Below are 20,635 nucleotides of genomic sequence, written 5' to 3'. Positions count from 1 at the left end.
TCACAGTCCAGCCACCCACCCAGAGGGTGAGGTTTCCTGATCCAGATGGCCCCATGTAACACTGCTGAGAAGAGAAGCAGAGAATTTTGAACACCAATGAAAGCAATTCATTAAACTTTCATTGAGGTTTTTTTCTCTTTTGTTTTTGTTTCTCTTTTCTCTAATTGTGATCTGAATGATTCACCTATATTTATTTATATTCATATTTGCATATTTGTATTTTTTCTCATTACTAGCACTTTTGAAGCTAGTTACTTTTCATGAATCAATTTTTCAGGACTAAAAATTTTGATTAGTATATTTCAGTTTTATTTTGTATTCTTTTCTTTCTATTTTTAATTTTGTATATTTTTATTTTATATATACTCTTTGTTTCTCCCTTGTCTGTTTTCCTGTCTGTTTCCCCTGATTCATTTTCTCTCTTTTCTGATGCTAACAGAAAATTATTATTCTATTTTCTCTTTCATTTTATTATTCCCTTTCATTCTTCAATATTTATTTTTAACTTCTCTCCTGATCCCTCAAAATCATCACTTTTTATATCACTTCTTTTTTCTCCATGTCCATCATTTGAAATTGTAATCCCTTTGCAAAGTTACTGTTTTAATTGTAGGCAATAACTGATCATATCACCTCTGTTTATAGTGTCAATTAATATTGTCATAGCAACAACTATTTGGCTTAATACTGTATATTTTTGCTTTGGTTGTTATTATTTGTCTCCCCATAAACTGTGAGGTCCCAGAAACACTTAGGGACACTACAAGTCCACAGGGAAAAAAAATTCTACTACCTCAGATCCTCAGTGTTTCATGGGTAGACAAACAACATGAAAATGTAAGTGAACAAATAGCCCCAAACAACCCAAGATATTCCAGTAACAGAATCCATCAACACAGCATAGGAAGAAATGTCAGAGAAGTAATTCAGAATGTGCATAGTTAAACTGATCTGTGAGTTAAAGGAGAATGTAAGGAGTGAAAAAAGAGAAAATACAGGAAGTGAAAGATCAATCTGAAAAAAAAATAGAGATTCTGAAAGGAAAAGAAAACCTCAAAATGAAGTAATCAACAAACCACATTAAAAATTTAATGTAAAGCAGCACAGACAGACTAAATCACTGGAAGATTGAGTTTCAGCCAATGAAGACAAAATATATGGTCTTGAAAATAAAGTTGAGAGGTGATGTTAACTGACCATGAACAGAATTTTGAAAAAATGTGGGATAACTTGAAAAGATCAAATATAAAATTTAATAGGATAGATGAGGGCATGGAGATCCAAACAAAAGGAATGGACAATCTTTTCAATGAAATAACATGAGAAAATTCCCCAAACCAGCTCCGGCTGGCCAGGGCCTTTATAGTCTGGAATTGGTGGGGAAAGCTCAAAGGTTTAATGTCCCCCTGGTGTTGACTGGGGACATCGAGTGACAGCCTGTTGCAAGACACCACTAGGGTTTGTCTGCCGGCATCTGATTGGTTGTTCTTTTGTGCATGGGCTGCCTGATGACCCCTTGCCATATAGCTGCTCAGACCTCCCTAACATTCTGGACTTTTTGATGATATAGGGCTCCAGAGTCCATCTGGCTACTTCCTGCTTATTAGAGGAGAAGGTTCAAATGTGGGTTCCGTAGGGAGGCAGCTGTAAGGATGCAAGAACATTTGGTTGTATGTTACTCTGGCGATCTTGCTCATGTGGTTCCAGATGAACCTGAGAAGACAGGGAGCACTCATTAGTAGGAATTCTATTATTAATATAGGAGTAAGGAGAGGGGTCAGCCAGGTGACAAGAGTGGAATCTAGCCATCCTGGTCAAAGGTCATTTGATTGTTGTTGCTTTAGGCTTTCACTCAGATGTCTGAGAGTTTTGATGTTTAGTTCTATCAGACTAGTTTAATTGATGTAGTGACAACATTCTTCTCTTAGGAAGAGGCATGTTCCCTCTTTGACTGCCATCAGGAGATCTAGAACTCAATGGTTCTGCAAGGAAACTTGGGCAACAGATGTTATTCATCTTTGTAGGGATGCCAGGGAAGCAGAAGATGCTTCTACTGCCTTCTGGAGTTGCTGTTCCAGCCTTTAGGTGGTAGTAACTGCATAATCAAGTCCTCTTGCCCCAAACCCAGAGGTCACAAATGAAAAGGCTAGGGAGAGTCTGACCACCACTGGTAGGAAAATAGTCCCTTGTAAGGTCATTTTGGGGTGGGTGCTTCTCTGAGAAAGAAATAAAAAGACATGAGTACCAAAATGAAATTAATACAGAATAAATGTTGCAGCATCTGGAACATGTCAATGAATATCATGAGGATGACAGAAGTCAATCTCTCACCAGGAGGTGGAAAAACTGAGTTGTTCCCACAACAAGTGAACTTTATTTTGGAACTTTAAAATTGTCAGAGTTATCAGGAATGTAAACACAACATTTAATTCTTAATGCCATTAATGTCCCCAGAAAATATAGTTAAGCCATTTAATGTCATCTGAGTTCTGTAAAATATGCTCTTGTTGGTATAACCTGTGTTTAGTAGAGATCTCTATATTTCTATAACTTAGGGCTAGATAACCATACTAGCAAACATAGATTAAGCCTACCTGTGTAGTGTAGGAAGATCTGTAGGCCTGAAACTGACTAAAAATTTCTGACTCTGGCAATTTCTTATGGTAGTTATTAGACACATCTGCCTAAGAATCTCTCTTTTGTAGCTTCCAGGCTTTATTTATTCTAAGGGCTTAACACAGATGTACATCTTAAGTTACATTTAACTATTGTTTCTTTTAAATGCCCAAGAATGGCTATATTTCAGTTTTAACTGTTTTGCTAGGTGTTTAAGACCAAGCTGGTCAAATTGACCAATTCCTGTCAGTTAAAAGTCCCCACAGGGGTCACTCATGGAGAACATAAGAGCAATTTCTTAGCTTCTTTAGTGCCATTCGCTAGATAGGTGACTTCCTTAGGAAGCATCAGGGATGTCTCCCTTTTTCAATGACCCTTCTCTGTAGGCGGTGCACTAATCGGATTTTCATCCTCCATTGGTTTCATCAATCTCCCTGATTGAGAGGTCACGTGGTCCAGAGTTGCAAAGCTCCTTAGAGAAGTTCTCATGTTCCCTGGATTCAGGCTGACTCCAAGGGCAAGAACCAAATACTGGTTTTTCTTGGTCTCTTTGTTTTAATCTCAATCTCTAAGTTTGATCATAAACATCCAACAAGCCAATCTCACCAGTCATACAGTAAGAGTACTGGACTTTAACTTTAATGTTTATGACTTTTCAATTATTCATTCCCTTTTATTTAATTGGGGTCTATATTATCTGTCCTATAGGTGATGATTTACTATTTTAAGTTAACTTAGGTTGTTTGTTCTTGAAGTAGTACTTCTGCAAAACATCAATCAGGCAACAGTTATACAGTTGACAAAGAAAATACAAAATGGAATTAACAACAGTAAAACATTCAGTTTATGTAACAGTTATCTTGAATTTTGCCTGAGCTATTCATTATATCCCCTATTTGAGATCACAGTAAACTTTAAAACAAATGTCAAACTTTTGAACACAATTTTAAGTAAGTTAAAGTCTGTCATATTTTGGAGCCATTCTAACATGCAGCCAGGGTGGGAGGCAGAGCCTTACCTCAGGTAAAGCAGGACTCTTCATAAATCTTAGGTAGAGTGTTCTAATTCTGAAGCTGATTTTTGCCTCTTTTGCTGTGACCAGCATGACCAACGTTTCAGGTCCAGGGAGGGGCTCAGGAGGATTGTAAAATAAAGATTTATAAACAGGTGAAGATTAAGCTGGGATCAGATGGAGTTCTGTCCTCTATAGAGATGCAGATCTAAAGAGTTATATCAGCAATCTTTATTTACATATGTCTTATTAGGTTGAAGACTATGTAAGCATTATTCTTTGTATTCAGGAAAGTTACAGAGACTAGAACATCTATGTAACTTTTTCACAGCTGCAAAGTACAATGTTAGGAGCTCTGTTTAGCTCTCAAGAAAGTTCACCATCTAAAGTTACTGTAAGGTGGGCAGGAACCAGAGAAGGAGCTGGCAAAACATCGTGGTTGTCAAGCAAAAGAATTCCTTCCTGTCCAGGTGTCCCGACCCACATGACGGCAATGAGAACCTGGAGGGGGGGAGCGGGGATTGGGAGAGACAAGAGACACAAGAAATGGAGACAAGACAAAAGCCTGATCAAGTCTCGTTTATTAGGGGAATAAACTCAGTTAATATAAAGTACAAAAGCCAATTAGGGGAAAGCGCGCGAATGACAAGACTAGTCCGCGCGCCAGAGCTCAAACAAGGAAGTGTACTTGGCCAGTCATGAAGCACCACACAGTCTAGTCTGATACACCTGGTATTGTTTGACAGTTACGTGTGCAGGAGAGGAACACCCCACCAGCATCTGGCAGGCGTCATCTTAGCTCAACATGTGGTGAGGCAGGGGCATGGCCTGCCGGCTCCGGACACCCAGAGCTGAAATCAATGTCAGAGCTGATAGGACTCCTGCAAAGAGGCTTCCCAGGGAAGGTACTACCACAGCTGCCAGGCATCTTATACCCCTGCACAGGAACCCTCCCAGGCACTGGGCATGCCACAGCAATGAGGTCATCAGAGACCCCAATCTCAGTCACTGTTGTTCCTCTGCTATTACTGTTCATATTCTTTCTTAAATGTCATTTTACAAAGTTTGCATACTTTGCTTTCAGAGTCTATATAAACATAGTTAACATTATATCTAAAATATAAATTAGAGAAAGCCTGAGAGAGCTTTCAACTTTTCCTTTTGTGTGGAAAAGTGGCAAAATGTTTCCATGTTTCACAACTTTAACCTTTAAATAGATCAGGCTCTCATCTTTCTTTAAAAATACATCTTAAATTTTTATCTCACTGTAAAAAGACACCAAATACCTTATTGATATCAGGTCCTTTTATAGAATGTTAAATAGTACAAATAAGTACCAAATAAAATTTGCTATTCTCATAAGTTTGATATTACCATCAAGACAAGCTCAGCTTGGAGAACAGCACCTGACAAATTTTCTGCTTTAAAGATTTGTGTACCTGAAAGATATGAACATATTTAATATAACCCTGTAAATTAAACAGATGTCTCCAAGACACACATTTGAGTAATTCCACACATGTCAAATCCAATTTACTTATTTTACTGTAAAACCAAGATAACAGATAAGTATATTGAACAGTATCTGCCATCTCTTTTCTGTTGAAGAAAAGTTCTAGAAACAACTGATTAATATAAATTAACATTTTATTAATTTGACCACCTGGAGACTTGTGAGGTATGTCATGATATCATATATATGATTTTTGGAAACACAATAGACAGACAACACAATATGCACATAATATAAAAGCAAAGGCCTTGTAGCTTTTATAGGTGAATCTCCATTGCAATGTAACAGATGTTCAAAAACTCGAGTTGAATAAAAATAGGACTTATAAAAAAATTAATGTTATGAGCTCAAAAGTTATAGAATTTAAGGGAAAAAAAAGAAGGGTCCTGGGAAAATGACATGACTGTTAATTATTATTTTGCTGGAGTTCGGGTAAAAGACTCTGCACCTGTGGGGAGAGTCACCATTAGGTGGACCTGATTGGCATGATCTTGTGCTGCCTGCTGGATGCCGTACCATTTGTCTGGGAGAGAGTGGAAGAAAGATGTAAACATCATGCCAGGTGAGATCATAAGACTAAGAAAAGCATCTAAATTCCTTAATATAAGTAGAGGAGTCAGCAGAGAAAGACCCTAGGCACTTTTCAATCTAGGAAAGACCCTGGAGTGAGAATGGAATGTGGATTCACACAATGCCCCCTGGGTCAGCCACTTCCTGGAGAGGAAAAAGGAAGTCTGAGTGGGGGAGGGGCCAGTGAGATCAGGTGTGAGTGCTCACAGGAGAGGAGAGAGGTGAGGAAGAGGAGGAGAGACCTCCTGGGGAAGGAGAAGCAGGGGAGAGAGAAGGAGAAAGTCTGGTCTGAGTAAGGAGGGGGAGAGGTTTGGAACTGTCCCTGGCGAGAACTTGGGCAGTAGAGCAGATAAAATAAAGGAAAAGGGGATGAGGGCCAGTCTCAAAAAAACCTGATAAAAGGCATTTTCAACCATTTCTTTGTCTGGGGAGAGTAATTGCCCAAATCAGTGAGGATCTGAAAATTAACGGTTCCCTCTAGTGGCCGTTTTAAGCCATTACCTAAAACCTACTGGGACCAAGTCACAGTTAAGTAAAAGACTAGCCAATTATGCATAAGTCTTAGGTGAGTCCTAATTTAGTGAAATTATGGTACAGACAGCCAAAGGAGTTTTGGGGCCTAAGGAGGACTCACAGTTTCCCATGGTCTTTTCAAATCACCCAAGGGGCGAACAGGAGCAGAAAGAAACATCCCAAAATCTAATCATGTTCACCCAAGGAATGGAAAGTGGGCAGGCTGAGACGTCTCTACAGCCTTCCAGGGCCCAGAACAGAAGGGGCTAACTGGAGACGGGAAAGTCTTCTCAATTCCACACTGCCAAAATGGAATAGGCAGGGTTCTGTGGGGTGCAACTTATATACAGAAACCTGAGCAGAGTGGGGGCAATGGAAAGGCCAAGGGAAACTTGGGAGGGAACTTATCCCACTTCTGTTGACTCAGATGAAAAGGATGATGCAGGAGTTTCATCAGATGCAGGTGACCAGAAAGGACTCAGACCAAAAGCTACTGAACAAGGCTTTATTGGGGTTTGACCCTTGGGCAAGATTCACCAGCCCTCCAGGGTGAAAGGCCAGGGTGGAGGACTGGGGAATCCACACATGGCTCTGACTGGCCAGGGCCTTTATAGTCCAGAATTGGTGGGGGAAGGCTTGAGGGTTTAGTGCCCCCTGGTGTTGTCTGGGGACTCCGTTGATTGATGGGCAGTTGTCTGCCATCATCTGATTGGTTGTTCTTTCATGCACGTGGACTGCCTGCTGCCCTGCCCCCATACAACTGCTCAGACCTCCCTAACACTTGTTGCAATTGTATCCTAGATAGCACATGGACATTTATATATTTTCATTTCTAGTATTTTTGAAGCAAGTTGTTTTACATGGGTTAGTTTTTTTGTGATCTAGGATGTTTAGTATAGTTTGGATTTGTTTTGTATTCCTTTATTTTTATTATTTATTTATATTTTTTATAATTTTTTTCTTATAGTTAGTTGTACATGACAGTAGAATGCATTTGTTCATTTTGATAAATCATACATAAACAGAGTACAATTTCTCATTTTTCTGATTGTACATATTGTAGGAATATAGATATAGATATAGATATAGATATAGATATAGATATAGATATAGATATAGATATAGATATAGATATATTCTCCTACCAGTTTTCCTTCTCTCTTTTCTTCTACTAACATCCACTCCCTAGTTTTCTCTCTTACACTCTTGCTTCAATATTTTACTTCTGTCTTCTCTCCTCCTTTCTCATAATCATCACATCCTATATCACTTCTATTCTCTCCCTGTCCACCATTTGAAGTTGTAAACCATTTTAAAAACTTGCTGCTTTTAGTGTAGCCAATAACTGATCATATCACTTCTATTTATTATGATAATTAACACTATACTTGTCATAGCAGGAACTGTTTGGTTTAATGCTGTATATTGTTCGCATTTGTTGTTGTTATTTCACTCCTCCCTTCCAAAGAGTACTGAGGCCTTCGGGGACAATATTAGTCCATAGGATAAAAACTGTACTGCCTTCTATTCATACTGTTAGATGGATTGACATACAAACAACATGAAAAAGTTAGGAAAAAATCACCCCAAACAAACCAAGATACAACAATAACAGAATCCATCCACACTACAGTGGAAGAAATGTCAGAGGAGGAGTGTAGAATGTACATAGTTAAACTGATCTGCAAAGTAAAGGAAGGTACAAGCAATGACATCAAAGACAAAATAAAGGAAGCTAAAGATCACTTCAATAAAGAGTCACAGATTCAGGGGGATAAAAAGCAAACATTCTTGAAGGAACAATAAACCAAATTAAAAAATCAATAGAAAGTATCACCACTTGGAACCAACAGAGTAGACCACTCAGAAGACAGAACCTCAGACAATGAAGACAAAAATTATAATCTTTAAAATAGGGTTGACCACAGAGAGGAGATGTTAATATTCTATGAACAGAACTTCCAATAATTATGGGATAACATGAAAACACCAAATTTAAGATTTATCAGGATAGAGGAAGGAGTAGAGATACAAACCAAAGGAATGCACAATTTTTCAATGACACAATATTAAAGAATTTCCCAAATCTAAAGAATGAAATGGGATATATTAGAAAAGAGGCTTGCAGAATCCCAAATGTACAAAATTACAACAGGCCCACATCAAGGCATATTATAATGAAAATGCCTACCATACAGAATAAGGACAGAATTTTAAAAGTTGCAAGAGAAAAATATCAGATTACACATAGGGGAAAGCAATTCAGATCTCAGCCGGTTTCTCACCCAGATCCTCAAAGATTGGAGGTCATGGAATAACATGTACTAAGCTCTCAAAGAAAATGGATGCCAACCAAGAATCCTATATCCAACAAAATTAAGCTTCAGATTGAAGATGAAATGAAAACCTTCAATGATAAACAAGAGTTAAAAGAATTCACAACTAGAAAACCTGCACTACAAAATATTCTCAGCTGAAGATTAAATTTTTAAAAAGTGAATACCAGCAATAGGAGGAACTATACTAAAGGAATATCTATCTAAGGGGAAACTAATTCAAATTAAAAACTAGAAATAAACCACAATGACCAAGAATACAAATCATATCTCAATAATAACATCGAATGTTAATGGCCTAAAATCATCAATGAAAAGACATAGACTGGCAGATTAGATTAAAAACAAGACCTAACAATATAGTGGCTCCAAGAGATTCACCTCATAAGCAAAGGCATGCACAGACCAAGGGTGAAAGGGTGGGAAAAAACACATCACTCACATTGATCACATAAATAAGCAGGGTCTTCAATCTTCATATCAGACAAAGTGGCCTTCAAGTAAAAGTTAATCAGAAGGGACAAGGAAGGACATTTCATCTTCAACAAGACATAACAATCCTAAGTATTTATGTCTCAAACAAAGGAGCATCAATGTGCATCAAACAAACCCTTCTCAATTTCAAGAATCAACAAGACCACAACACACTAATACTGGGTGACTTTAAAACACCTCTCTCACTATTGGAACAACCCTCCAAACAAAAACTAAACAAAGAAAATATTGAACTAAAAAACACAATCAATAATTTAGACTTAACAGACATATAGAGTATTTCATTCACCAATGAATGAATACACTTTCTTCTCAGCAGCACATGGATCTTTCTCTAAAATAGACCATATCTTATGCCACAAAGTAATCCATAGGAGGTCCAAAAAAATAGAGATAACACCCTCCATCCTATCAGATTATAATGGTGGGAAATTAGAAGTCAAAAGTAAAATAAAATTAGAAGTAACTCTAACAACTGGAAACTAAATAATATGCTTTCAATGATGAATAAATTGCAGAAGAAATCAAGGATAAAATTCAAAAATGCTTGGAGGTAAATGAAAATAGTGATTCAACATATCAAAGTTTCTGGGATACTATGAAGGCAGTGCTAAGAAGTTCATTGCATTGAGCGCATTCATTGAAAGAATAGAAAGTCAGTGAATAAATTACCTAACATTACATCTCAAAGCCTTGGATAAAGAAGAATAAATCAACACCAAAAGCAGTAGAAGAAAGGGAGTAATTAAAATCAGAGCTGAAATCAATGATATTGAAGCAAAAGAAACAATTCAAAAAAATAGAGAAAACAAAAAGTTAGTTCTTTGAAAAAAATAAATAAAATGGATAAACTCTTAGCCACACTAAGAGAGAGAGAAAATTATAAATACTAAAACTTGTGATAAAAAAGGCAATATTGCAATGATATGACTGAAATACAGATGATAATCAGAAACTATTTGAAAACTTATACTCCTATATAATATAGAGTAATATTCCTATATTATAGAAAATCTTGAAAGCATCAACAAATTATAGAGACTTATGACCTAATCAAGCTGAATCAGAGGACATATACAATTTAAAGAGATCAACTTCAAACAATGAAATAGAATACACCATCAAATACCTACAAAGTAAGAAAATCCCAGGACCAGAAGGATTCTCAGCTGAGTTCTACAAGACCTTCAAAGAAGAATTAACACCAATATCCCTCAAAATTTTCCATGAAATAGAAAATGATGAACTCTACCAAACTCATTCCATGAAGCTAGAATCACCCTGATATCAAAAGCAGACAAAGACACATAAAGGAAAGAAAACTTCAGACTAGTATCCCTAGTGAATGTAGATACAATAATTCACAATAAAATTTTAGCAAATTGAATAAAAAAAATTAAAAATATACTGCACCATGATCAAGTGGGGTTCATCCCAGAGATAAAAGTTTAATTCAACATACAGAAATCAATAAACATAATTAATCATATCAGTAGACTAAAAGACAAGAATTATATGGTTATCTCAATAGAAACAGAAAAAGTACAAAACACAGCACTGCTTCATGTTCAAAACCCTAGAAAAACTAGGGATAGCAAGAATACATCTGAATATTGTGAGAGCTATGTATGCTAAACTCTAGGCAAACATCCTTGTAAATGGAGAAAGATTGAAAGCATTCTCTCTAAGAACTGGAACATGCCAAGGATATCCTCTTTCACCACTTTTATTGAACATCATCCTTGAAACTCTAGCCAGGGAAAACACAGAAGAAAGAAATTAAAGGGGTACAAATAGGAAAACAAGAACTCAAATTATCACTAATGAAGCCAGAACTAAGGACAGGTAGTTAGTGTAGAAATAGGGAATCAGGTCAATTCAAGGAAATGAAGCCATGAAGCCATCTGCCTCTGGAAGTTGGAGACTTCCCCTGGAAGAACGGAATGTCAAGGATCTCCGGAGCCCATTGATTACCAAATTTACCTGCCTTTATCAAAGACTGCAAGCAAGGAGCTGCTAATTAATGCCCCCTGGGCCCTTGCCTGCCTGAATCACCTTGGGCCTCCCCCTGCCCATGGCTTCTCACTTCATGCAAAACCAGGCCTAGTCACCTAGGCAGGAAGGAGAGATAAGGGGGGAGAGAACTGGAGAACAAAAGAGAATTTAACCTATAAAAGATGCAGGGTGCGCTCACTTCTTGGGACTTTAGAACATCAGCCATGGCCCCCTTCTCCCTGCTGGGAGAAGTCTGTATTATTACCTTTAAATAAAACCTGCTTAATATGCTTGCCTTGGCATGCTTCTCTAGTGTTCAATCTTCAACATTAGAAGGAGTAGAACTCGTCACCGGTAAACGGCGGTATCACTAACAGCCAATGACATGATTCCATATCTAGAAAAACCAAAAATTCCCAGCAGAAAATTTCTAAAACTAATTACTGAATTTAATAAAGTAGCAGGATGTAAAATTCATACTCATAAATCAAATTCATTTCAATATATCCACGATGAATCCAGTCAAATGAAATTAGAAAAACTATGTCATTCACAATAGCTTCAAAACAAAAAATTGGGAAGAAAGCTAACAAAAGAGGTGAAAGATCTCTACAGAATACTAAAGGAAGAAATTGAAGAAGATTTTAGATGATGGAAAAAATTTCCCATGCTCTTGAACAGGCAGAATTAATATTGTGAAAATGGCCACAGTACCAAACATTATACAGATTTAATGCAATCCTATTAAAATCCCAATGAAAATTTTTATAGAAATAGAAAAAGCAATTATAAAATCCATTTGAAAAAATAAGAGACCCAGAAAAGCCAAAGCAATTCTCAGCAAGAAAAGTAAACACCAGACCTTAAATTATACTACAGAGCCATAGTAACAAAAATGGCATGGTATTAGCACCAAAACAGACAGGTAGACCAATGGTACAAAATAGAAGACAAAGAGACAAATGCACATTAATACAGTTTTCTCATACCAGACCTAGGTGCCAAAAACATACATTACAGAAAAGATAACCTCTTCAACAAATGATACTGGGAAAACTAGAAATCCACATGTAGCAAAATGAAATTAAATGCCTATTGCTCACCTTGCAAAAAAATAAACTAAAAGTGGATCAAGGACTTCAGAATTAGAAAAGAGTCCCTGGAAGTAAAAGTAGGCCCATATCTCTACCATGTCAGCTTAGGAACCAACTTCCATAACAGGACTCCTAAAGCAGAAGAAATAAAATCAAGAATCAAGAAATACAATAAAATCAAACTAAAAATATTCTTCAAAGTAAAGAAAACAATCAATGACATGAAAAGAGAGCATACAGAGTGGGAGACACTTTACAACATGCACCTCAAATACAGCATTAATCTCCAGGATATATAAAGAACTCAAAAACTTAACCCCCAAAACACCCCAACCAGTAACTGGGCAAAGGAACTGAACAGACAATTCACAGAGGAAGAAATACAAAAGCTTAACAAATATATGAAGAAAGGTTCAACATCTCCAGTAATTAGAGAAATGCAAATCAAAACTACAGTGAGATTTCATCTCACTGCAGTCAGCATGGCAATTATGAAGAATACAAGCAACAATAAATGTCACTGAGTATGTGCCAAAAAAAGTTCACTCATAGATCGCTGGTTGGACTGCAAACTGGTGCAACCACTATGGAAAGGGGTATGGAGAAGCTTAGAAGACTTGGAATGAAACCAAAATTTGACCCAGTCATCCACTTCTCAGTCTATACCCGAGGGATTTAAAATCAGCATACTACAGTGAGGCAGCCACATCAAGGTTTATAGCAACTCAATTCACAGTAGCTAAACTGTGGAACCAACTTTGGCACCCTTCAAAAGGTTAATGGATAAGGAAATTGTGGTATATATACACAATGGAATATTACTCAGTCTTAAGGAAGAATGAAATTATGGAACTGGAGAATATCATGCTCAGCGAAATAAGCCAATCCCAAAGAAGAAAAGGTGGAATATTTTCACTGATATGCAGATGCTAATTCAAAATAAGGGGGAAGGAAGAATACAGGTGCTTTGGATTAGACAGAGGGAAGTGAAAAGAGGGTAGGGGGTGTGGGAGTAGTAATGATAGTACAATGAATCAGACATTATTTCCCTAGATGCATATGTGATTACACGACCTGTATAACTCTATATCAAGAACAAACAGAAGAATGAGAAGTTATACTCCACTTATGTATGATGTGTCAGAATGCATTCTGCTGTCATGCATAACTAATTAGAAAAAAAAATTTATAAAGGAAACGTGGAATGGAAACACATTTGACCTGGTTATCCCACTCCTCATCACATGCCCAAAGGATATAAATCAGCATGCTAAAGTGTCATCAATCATATCAATGTTTATAGTGATACAATTCACAATAGCTAAGCTGTGGAGTCAACAAGGTGCCCTTCAACACCTGAATGGATAAGGCAAATGTGGTACATATACACAATGAAATACTACTCAGTCATAAAGAAAAATGAAATTATAGCATTTGCCAGTAAATGGTTGGAACTGGAGACTATCATGTTAGGTGAAATTAGCCAATCCAAAAAACTAGAGGCCAAATGTGCTCTCTGATATGTGGATGCTAAATGACAATAAGTGGTGGGGAAGAGAAAAACAGAAGTGCAAGGGATTGAAGGGGAATGATAGGAAGGGAAGTTGGTGGAAATAGGAAAGACAGGATGAATTGAACACAACTTTCAAATGTTCATATATGAACACACAATCAGTGTAACTCCATGTCTTGTACAACCACAGAAAGGGGAAGTCATACATATGTATCTATGATATGTCTAAATATATTCTGTCATGTGTAACTAAATATAACAAACAAAAAGTGTGAAAATTTAAAAGAAAGACAATAGTGCTTTTAATAAAATTTAAAATACACACTTGTGTGAGCCCCACCAAAAGCAGCAAAGCTGGAGGCTAGAAAGGAAGGATTCTTAGTCAGGAGTGCCTGATAACTCATAAAAAGGACTGTCAGCAGAGTCATAAGTTTTTATGAGTTAATTTGATACCTGAAAATCTTCCTAACATTTTACATAGGCAAGCTTGATATGTGTGTCTGTTCTTGCTACTATGATTATCTAGCCCAGTTATTTATCCCTCATATTGGTTTTCAAGATGCAGTGTGGCACCTCAAAGACCTAATTTTACAAAGAAAGCCCTAAGTGACAGAGATAAAGGGACCTCTACTAAACACTGAGGTAATGACAATAGAAAGGTATTTTACAAAACTCAGATGGCATTAGATATCTTAACTAGAGCTCAGGGAACATCTATGACAATATAAAAACTAAATGTGTAAATGTTTCTAACAACTCTGTCAATGTTTCTAAAGCCTTAAATGGCTTCCATTCACAAGCCAGTGCCATGCTGAACTCCACCTCTAACCTTAGTGAGTTGCTGTATTCAAGGTTTCAAAGACTGACCATTAATACTAATTGCTTTTGTGCTGATTACAAGGAAATGGTGCTTTGTTGTCTTAGCATGATGCCAGTTCTATATATACCTCACCCAGTAGCCTATCAGCAGCCACCACAGACCTCTGGACTCCCCTGGTGCTGAATACCCTTGAGTGTCCATGTCTCACCTGATAGAAAACCATAACAATCTAGGCCATCAACCTAAAAACCAATCCCACAAATGGACCCCGACTCCTACTCTCTCTCCTTGATGAGAGGATGAGAGTTCTGTGAATTCCAAATAGGCAAGGACAAAAATCCATTATCAGCCTGAAGCAGTAATAAGAACAGGAGACCCTCAGCCCCTCAGCCACCCAAAAAAGAATTTGGGGATCAAGTTTCTCAGGGGGAAATATTAGGTAGGGACTCAGGGACACCAAGATGGCAGAGACAGTGTACTAGAAAGAAGTCACTGGATCCCAGTGGCTCAGGAGGCTGACACAGGAGGATTGTGAGTTTAAAGCCAGGCTCAGCAACTTAGTGAGGTCCTAAGCAACTCAGCAAGACCCAGTCTCTAAAAAAATATTAAAAGGGCTGGGGGTGTGGTTCAGTGGTTAGGTGCCCCTGAGTTCAATTCCCAGTACCGAAGAAGAAGAAGAAGAAGAAGAAGAAGAAGAAGAAGAAGAAGAAGAAGAAGAAGAAGAAGAAGAAGAAGAAGAAGAAGAAGTAGTCATCATCACTGGAGGATGACAAGGAGAGTAGTCCTGCCCTGTTTACAATAAGTCCCAATACTATGACAAGTCTACCACAGAGAACTTATCACCATAACAACTCCCACCACATGTTCAGTATTTTAACATGAGTCAAGTGGGCAGTATTTTAATTAGGTTTTCTAAAGTAACCAATGGGGGAAAATTGGACAATAATCAAGTATCATAAAGTAATCAATGGGAGCATATGGGGGAAAGTCTTCAATCAGGTCCACATAGGGAAGAGAATGCCACACAGCTCAGCATATAAGACACCAGCTTGCACAGATCAGGGCCTTGAGCTCCTCTCTCTTGCTTGGTTCACTCTGCTCTACCTAATGGAGTGCTACTTCCACTTTTATTTTCAATAAATCTGTAATCTTCCTGTTACTTGTGTATATCTTGATCTTTTTTTGTTTAGGACACCAAGCATCTTGATCCCATCTGGACACCCTGATGATAACAGTTTTTCCTTTCTTTATCCTGTGAGGTGCAATGTTAGGGGGCTTATTTGGGAGATCTCTCTCTCTCTCTCTCTCTCTCTCTCTCTCTCTCTCTCTCTCTCTCTCTCTCTCTCTCTCTCTTTCTCCCTCTCTCAACACAGGTCTTTATTACCATAAAATTTTCTGTTAGTACTGCTTTTGCTATGTTCTGTAAGTTTTGTTGTGCTGTGTTTCCATATTAATTTGTTTCAAGATATTTAAAAATTATTTTCTTTCAATTTCTTTTTTGATGTTCTCTTTGTGTAGAATGATGTTTAATTTCCATTACTTGTGATTTTCCTAAAGTTCTACCTGTTATCAATTTCTAGGTTCATAGTTTTGGATCAGAGAAGATATTGGATATGACTGTGTACATTTGCTGACTATTTTTCGTTCTCTCCTAGGACACGTTCCATGTGTATTTGATTGTTGACAGTTTGACTGTATTTCATATGGTGATCTTCTCTGGGGTTAATCTTACAGGAGATCATAAATCTTTCTGTACCTGATATTTAAATCTCTCTCCATGTTTGGAAAGTTTTTGCTTTTTCCCTCGAAGATGTGGAGAAAAGGAAGTCCTTGCACACTGCTGGTGGGAATGTGAATTAATGGTGGGGCATTACCTGCTATCTAAACTTCAGAAGGACACAACAAAAAAGAAAATTATAGACCAATACCATGGATGAACATAGGTGCAAAAATCCTCAATGAAATACTTGCAAGTCAAACTCCACATCACAGTAAAAAGATCATATGCCATAATCAATTTTGTTTCAAGCCAGGGATGCAAGGTTGGTTCAGCATGTTAATTAATAAATGTAATATATCAAATAAATAGAATCAAGGATAAAAGTTGCAAGATCATCTCAAGAGATGCATAAAAAGCATTGATAAAATTCAATATCCCCTCAAGATAAAAACTCTGAATAAACTGGTTATACAAGAAATACTTCAACACAATAAAGTCCATACAGAATGAGCTCAATGCCAACATCACACTGAATGGGAAGAATAGGAAGCATTCCCTCTAAAATCTGGAATAAGACAAGAGCGTCCACTCCCATCACTCTTATTCAATATAGTGTTAGAAACTTTAGCCAGGGCAGTCAAACAAGAGAAAGAAATAAAAGGGATACACATAGGAAAAAAGAAAGACACATTCCCTCTCTTTGCAGATGATATTATTCTAATGCTTGGAAAAATCTAAAAAATCCACCAAAAATTTCTTAGAACTGATAAATGCAGTAAAGTACCAGGTTACATAATCAATATATAAAAATTAGTAACTTTCCTGTATTTCATCAATGAACTTACTGAGAAGGAAGCCATGTAAACAATTCCATTCATAATAGACTCAAAATTCCTAGAAATAAGCTGAAGGAGGTAGAAGAACTGTATAGTGAAGGAAGAAATTGAAAATCCTAGAAGATGGGAAGATATCCCATGTTCATGGACTGGGAGAATGTTAGATGACCATATGACTTAGAGCAATCTACAGATTCAATGCAATCTCCATCAAAATACCAAGGATGCTCTATACACAACAGAAAAAAAAAATACTATCCTGAAATTCATATGAAAGCATAAAAGGCCCCACATTGCCAAAGCAACCCTGAACAAAAGTAAACATTGCCAACTGCAGCACAATACACAATTTCAAAATATACTCTAGAGCCATAGAAACAAAATGATGTGCTACTGGCATGAAAATAGGCATGCAGACTAATGAGATAGAATAACGGACCAAGGAATAACCCCCCATATCTTCAACCATCCAATTCTCCACAAAGGTCAAACACATATACTAGAAAAAAGAGCCTCTTCAGCAAATGGTGCTAGGAAAACTGGACCTCCACCTGTAGAAGATTGAAACTAAATCCCTGTCTCTCACCCTGCACAGAAGTCAACTCAAATTGGATCAAGACCTTAACTAAGACCTGAAATTGTGAAACTATTAAAGGAAAACATATGAAGATACAGGTAGAGGTAATGGTTTTCTGAATGGGACCCTGATAGCACAGGAAATAATAGCAAGAATTCACAGATTCTTGTTCTCAAACTATATAGCTTCTGCACAGCAAACTAGACAATAATGGAGCAAAGAGACAGTCTTCAGAATGGGAGGAAAGTTTTGACAGATGTGCCTCTGACAGAGGATTAATATCCACAGTACTTAAAGAACTCAAAAAATTCAACAACAAAAAAGTAATCCAGTTAATAAAGGGGCAAAAGAGCTGAACAGACTCTCAAGAGAAGAAGTACGAATGGTCAATAAATGTACAAAAAATGCTCAATATCTAAACTATCAGGGAAATGCAAATAAAAACTACATTGAGATTCCCTCTCAACCCATCAGAATGGCTATTATCAAGAAAAGAAGCTGGGCATGGTGGTGTACCCCTGTAATCCCATAGACTTAGGAGGCTGAGGCAGGAGGACCTCAGCTTCAAGGTCAATATCAGCAACTTAACGAGACTCTAAAAATCTCAGTGAGACCCTTCTCAAATTTAAAAATTAAAAAGGACTGGGGATGTGGCTCAGTGGTTACACACCCTTGGGGTCAATCCCTCAAACCAAAAAAGAACAAAGAAAAGAACAACTCCTGGAGAGAATGTGGGGATAAAGGAACCCTCTTACACCATTGGAGGGAATATAAATTGGTATAGGCACTAAGGAAAACAACATAAGGTTCCTCAAAAATCACAAATAGTTCTACCATATAGTCCAGCTGTACCACTCTTGGATATGTATCCTCAGGAATCACAGTGACCATACTATAGAGACACCAGCATGACTTTTGTTACTGCAGCACTATTCACAACAGCCAAGTTTTGGGATCAGTGGGACACCCATCAGTGAATGAATGGATAAAGAAAAGGTGGTCCATGCTGGAGTATTATTCAGCCATAAAGAAGAACAAAATCGTGTCATTTGCAGGAAAACAGATGGAACAGGAGGTCATCATGTTCAGCAAAGTAAGTCAGACTCAGAAAGACAAGCATCACGTGGAATCTAGAAAGAAAATGAAGACAACATGAAAATGGAAAGGGAGCCATTGGGAAAGGGGAAGGGATTCAAGGAGGCAAGAGGGCAGGTGTAGGAATTTCAGATCAGCCAGTGTACAGAGGTGTTCTGTCCAGCAGAACCAGCACGGAGAAAGGAGACACCAATAATCTTTAGTTTGACGAGATTTATTGCGTCCTCCCTGTTTCTCTGTCTCCTTTGTTCTCTCACTATCTTCCTTCTTCTTCTCTCTCCTTCACTCCTCCCCCAGACTCCTAGCTTATCAGCCAATTATAGCAAAGCTTTCTCTCATGCAGGAGAGCATGCAGAGGAATACCAGCATAACACTATATAAATCACAAGCTGTTCACACGTGCATGATATTAGATAGCCAATCCTTGAGCCTGGCTTTAACACGTCATAAGTCTCCAAGGAACTAGTAACAGCAAGCAGCCTTTTTGGGTACTTCCTTATTTTGGTAGCCAGTGCCCTTTGGCTCACTGCCAGGCGCCATCTTGTCCAAGATGGCCCTCAACAGGCTCCCCCTTTTTATTATTTAAAGAAAAGGACAGTGACTGTGTCTGTCTTAGGTGCCAGAGTCAGACTTTATCCTTACCCATCATTGGGAGTCAAAGAGCTGTTGGCATGCTTTGATCCCTGTCTTAGGTTGGTATCACCCTGTGCTTACCCATCTTTGACTACCAGACCTGTAATTGGGAGAGCCAAATCTGTGAATCAGAGCCTTGGTCCATGGCCATAAGGGCTTGCCATACCACTAAAGCTTGCCATCTTTGATGACTCCTTAGAGACAACAGATATCTGAGCAGCAATAATAACAGCTAAAACAACAATCCCATCATTGTTTGCCAAATTGTAATGCTGACTGTAAGAAACTAATGGCTTCTGGCATACCCGGGACCTTGACCTGAGTACTATTTATAACAGATATAGAATTTCTTAACAGGGTAGTCAAATTAGTAAACTCTTTAGTCCATGTCCCATTAAGAATGCTTCCAAGCTGTTTGGACAGATTTTCAGCAGCAGTAATATTAGAATAGGGTATAGAGGTAACACATAGTGCTTGAGCATGCACTAGACAGCCCGTCTATGCGGTAATAGTCAACAAGTCCACTTGTTCTTATAGTAAGTTCACTCTTTGGCTTAGAATCAGGATTCCCATGGTGAGATGTGTATTGATGTTTTCCTGGGCTGTCAATGCTTTGGCAGTGGCTCGTGACAGGTTGTTGAGCATGTGAGCAGTAGGAATAGCAATTCCTAGGGCAAGTCCAGCAGCAGTGGCAGCAGCCTCAGCAGCTGCCACAGCAACAGCAATGGCTATAATAGCTGAGATACCAAAATCTCTTTTTGCTCTCACGGGTAGGAAATTCCACTCACTATGATTTAAGGTCACTGGGACTGGAATAAATTTAGGAATCCTGGCAATCACAGCCAGAGGAAATAATGAAGCATCCCAACAACTAGATACATAACACTCTTGGTTAGCACAGTTAAGGACCTCAGTATCATTATCATTATTATTTTAATGTTAATATTAAACTTAGAACTGTTAGAATGAACAGGAACGGAGACGTGACACATATGGGAGTAGGGGGGAAGATTGATAAAAGGAAGAGTAATTGGCCACGCACCCTGTATAACTATAAGCAGGGGTATCAACTCCCTTTATATAGGCCTGCCTTATTCTGCATCTTTGTGAAGAGATAGAAAGACTGCCTCCCTGAATCATACTAATCAGACTAATATCCATACAAGCAGACACACTACAAAGAGACCACACGGAAAGAGGAGAATAGTCATTGGTAGCAAAATCAGTAACTACAGTGGCATATCTATATAATGCATTTGCATTTTTCAATATTTCATTAACAGTTTCCCAATCTATG

The sequence above is a fragment of the Sciurus vulgaris genome (genome assembly GCF_902686455.1).
Source record: "Sciurus vulgaris genome assembly, chromosome: 2".
In the NCBI taxonomy this organism is placed as follows: domain Eukaryota; kingdom Metazoa; phylum Chordata; class Mammalia; order Rodentia; family Sciuridae; genus Sciurus; species Sciurus vulgaris.
This window is presented reverse-complemented; position numbering follows the sequence as displayed.